Consider the following 4,383-nt stretch of genomic DNA (forward strand, 5'->3'; position numbering starts at 1 on the left):
TCTTGGATTACTATTGAGACAGCAAACACGGTCATGAACACTATAGAGCTAACATCTGTGATCGGTAGGATTATCAATAAAAACACACATTTTCTAGGAGTGCTAGCCAGCGATCAGCTACCCAATGCACAGCTTCAAAGACTGCCTGCTATGGCTATTGTAAACACTCACCCATCTACAATGCCCGGGAACACTGGCTTGCTGTTTATATTCGAGAGACAAACGCTGTTTTTTTTTTGATAGTTTTGGAAACTCGCTAGACCGTTTTCCACCAGAGATAAAGGTGTTTGTTCTAAAAAACTGTTCCACTATTTTATATTCAGGAAAACAAGTGCAGAACGACTTCTCCATTACATGTGGCCAACATTGTGTATTTTTTTTATTTCATATACAAAATGGTGTATCTTATTCACGTTTGCTTAACATGTATTCTACTAATTTAACTTGTAACGATGCTATGGTGTGTCGCTTTGTCAACAACATAGAGCCTGTGGCAGGCTGTAGCAATTATGTATGTGTGCAACAAGGATACTGATGTGTACTACACTGTAACAAAAGTCAGTAAAATATACAGCAAAACACCGTCAAATTCCAACGGTAATGGAGCGTAAAACCAAAAACTTCCTTTTACTGTATTAAATAGATTGAATAACCGTTAATTGTGAGACTGGATAAAACTTTGTTTTTTACTGTAATAAAATGTTGAAATTATAAATATTGTCTGTGAAAACAAATAAATATGCATACATTTTACAATTAAATATTGTAATGTTGAAAATGTCTGAAAAACTTAGATTTTACGGTATTATTTGAGTAAAACTACATCTTTTGGGGTTGTGCACATTGGAATTCACAGTATAAAGCTGTAAATTTTAAGCAAACAAAAACATTCATTTTACAGAAGCAAGATGTTAAAAATAGGGTCCACCGTAATAATACAACCAGTAAATACCATTAAAAAAAAAAAAAAAAAGCAAATATCAGCAGTGAAAGACAATAAAATTGATAGTATTTTTTTTATTTTAAAATTCAGATACTGATATACAGATTAAAAGTTAGGCCTGCAGTATATCATTGTTAACCTTCTGATAAAAAAAAAAAAATCAACAGCAAAAGAAGATGTTAAAATAAAGTTCATGGTTGTGAATAAAATTGATTTCAATAATCTTTTTAATTATTATTTTAAAACAACTTTATGTTGTTGTGTTTCACGCCATATTATCAGACCACCTTAAGTGGGTCCGCCTTAAATTTTGAGTTTGTGTGATCGCTGTTGATTGGTAGCTAAACTGCTGGTAAACTGTGTACAGACGTTTTACGTTCGAATTGCAGAGAAAAAAAAAATTCTGGTAGCAACACTGTGCAGTATGAGCGAACCATTTCACCAAAAAAGGGAAGCAAGGCAAGACGTGGCTGCAGCGGTCTGCAGACGTGACTTCTGATCAAATTCGAATCTCCTCCTAAAGAAACAAAGAGCGACATTACATTGCGGGATGACGTCACCTGAAAATGACCAATAGCGCGCGCGCGCTGCTGAGCTGTGTGCCAACCGCTTTTTTTCATGCAGGAGACTCAAGTTGGCTTCGCTAACGGACACAGTTTTGAAACTCGTATATTAGCGCCATTTATTGCTGCTTGGACCACAGCATCTTCGGAATTTGTAGACATCCTGGCAGCTTACAATTAGTTCGAGGTGAGGTGAGTACATGCAACTTCAAGTTATCTCTGTTATAAAAATCCACCAGCCCAGCGTTTATAGATAATTTTAGCAGTTCGTTTTTTTTATGAGTGAGGTTGTGAATTTAGTTAGCATTTGTGAGTTGAGTTAGCATTAGTGTCACGAGGGAAGCATTGCTCTGGATTAGTTTCTGTGTTTGGCGTGCTTAATTCGCTAGGGAGGAATTACCAAAGTACATGGAGTTATGTTAACCTGTAATTTCCTTGGTAAGGTAGTTCAGTCATCAAGGGGCTACGTGATTTTTTGGTCAAAACCCATCATGTCTCAAGCTAGTACTCTACCAGGATGCCTTTGAAGTCGTTAACCCTTTAGGCTCTGCAAGGACAAAACACAAGGTATTATTTGTATATGCATCAGTGGCAAACTTGCCACTTCATGTACGCTCAGACACAGATCACATGTCTCTTGTCTTACTGTGCAGGGAGAAAGATTTTAAAGAGTTTGGTCATGCTAATGTGTTCTCTGAATTACTGGCAGACTTGAAAGAATTGGAGGACAGTGGGATTGTTGCATCAGATGAAACTAGAGTCAAAGGAACTTTGTTTTGCATTGCTGGTGATAATCTGGGTTCTCACTGTATTGGTGGCTTCACTGAAAACTTTAGTTCTTCAAAGTACTTCTGCAGGTACTGCCTGATAACGAAATCTGAATTTCAGGGTGCTGACCCAAATCTGTGTGGACCAGAACGTACCAAAGAGAACTACAACTCTGCTGTTGATCGCCTCCAGATTGACAATACACCAGACGTCGAAGGAGTGAAGTTCAGGTCAGTGTTCAATTCACTGAAATACTTCAACGTTTGTATGCCAGGCTTGCCACCATGTCTAGGTCATGATATCTTTGAGGGAGTAAACAGATTCAAGAAGATATTTTACACATTTCTTTGTTGTCTGTCTCTAAATCTTATTTTGTCTTTATTATGATTAAAAGGTTTGTTTTGTTCCTGCCCTTTTCAGACACTGAATTTGAGCAGAAACCATAAGGATACTCAAAGGACCTGTGACTCTCAGGAAATGGTGAGATTTCAGGTCATAATCTTTTTTTTTTTTTTTTTCCATTAAATTCATTTTCCTTTTTCCCTTTACAATATTGCTGTTTTGTTTTGTAAACAGCATCAAATGAGAGGGACAGATGAAACAGTTTCAAGACAATGGCAGGAAAAACATGCTGAAGATTGAAACAAACCTTGGCTGGAAATATTTGGTATGTGTTTTACCGTAAATCAAATTGTTGAAAAACATTCAGCTACACTGCAACACACAGGAAACTTGATTTGCACTTATTTTGTTACTTTAATTTCTTGTCTCATTATTTTTGTCAGTTATTATTGTTTATGGTGTATGCCCTTCTTGTTTTCTTTCTGAATGCAGAAGGTATCTAGCCAGTCCACAATGAAAGCTTCGTTGCACCCCATGAGTCTTCTGGCAGAAATGATGGCGCCTGTATTCTTTGGTTTCCTAAACATCACACCCTGCCTGTTTATACGAGGCTCTTCAATTAAGTCTGCACCCAAAGATTCAATAAGAGGTAAGCAGTGGTATTATTCAAGTTTTGCTAAAGAAAGATGGACAGGAGACACTAATCTTAATCAGCCGAGCTCAGGTTCATGTCCAGGTGAGCAGTTTCATATGCTATAAAATGTAGATTGAATGATAGGTCTCATCACCATGCATTCAGCCATTAACTTCAAGTTCTATGATAAATCAATAGAAAACTTAAATACGTTTTCCAACAAATTATGATTGTGATTAGGGCTGCGTTGTCTATGTATCACTTTTACATAAGTAGATTTAAAGGATAACTATTGCCAAAACGCAACCTGGGCTGTTTTTTTTTTTTTACTGTATCGATTTTGATGCGCTCAAATTTATGCTTGACCCCTAGTATTCCCATTCACTGGCTATTGACCACAAAACAAAATCACGGTCAATCTCAAAAACGGCTTGTTTGTCGTAATTATGCTTTTAGATATATGTTTGTCTCGTTTACAGTAAAAAAAAACAGCCCAGGTTGCATTTTGACAATAGCTATCCTTTAAGAACTGTATATTTTACACTTAAGAAATCATTTATCATTAGATCTGTTTTTGGCAGCACGTTTTGTTCATTTCTGTGCATTTTGCTCAAGCACTGATCAAACTTTGTCCATTTTTGCTGCAGAGGGATCCTGCCAGTCCAAAGTGAACTCCTGATGGACATTGAAGTACTCCTGCAGAGCTTGTATCTTCGACACCATGCGCATTAGAAACTCCACTGAGTCCTTTCCTTCACCAAGGCAGGACCCAGTGACTCATTACTGTTGATAGGTCAGGGCCAGGTAATATTTTGTTTCATATTTATTCATTCCTCTATGGATTACCAGCCATATATATGGACACATGCTGTATTCTCAAGATCTATGCTGTTTTGTAGGAATAGAGAAAATGATATGTTTAGTCTGTTTTCAAATAGTATGTCAAATTTTCTCATTGTTTATCAGTAATATTCACTACCTTGGCTATATATGAGCATCTTTAGGTTTTTCTATATTTAGCGGTTGCAAATGTAAAATGTACGGTAAACCATTTATGTTCCTCATATTGTACTGTATTTTTAGCGGTAAAATACCGGCAGCTGTGGTAGCCAGGAATTTACCGTAAAATGTAT

General features: G+C 36.7%; 1 long non-coding RNA gene across 2 annotated transcripts; it reads left to right on the plus strand.

Annotated features, from left to right (window-relative positions):
* Positions 1 to 1,611: 1,611 nt before the first annotated feature.
* On the plus strand, positions 1,612 to 3,535 carry LOC120437978. Of its 2 annotated transcripts, none has more exons than XR_005611551.1 (5): positions 1,612 to 1,693; positions 2,395 to 2,504; positions 2,695 to 2,754; positions 2,851 to 2,941; positions 3,109 to 3,535. It is a non-coding gene; the product is annotated as an uncharacterized LOC120437978 (long non-coding RNA). The 2 variants fall into 2 exon arrangements; XR_005611550.1 differs by having other exon boundaries at positions 1,612 to 1,698; positions 3,109 to 3,508.
* The last annotated feature ends 848 nt before the right edge of the window (positions 3,536 to 4,383 follow it).

This window comes from Oreochromis aureus, linkage group 3 (assembly GCF_013358895.1).
Source record: "Oreochromis aureus strain Israel breed Guangdong linkage group 3, ZZ_aureus, whole genome shotgun sequence".
NCBI lineage: Eukaryota > Metazoa > Chordata > Actinopteri > Cichliformes > Cichlidae > Oreochromis > Oreochromis aureus.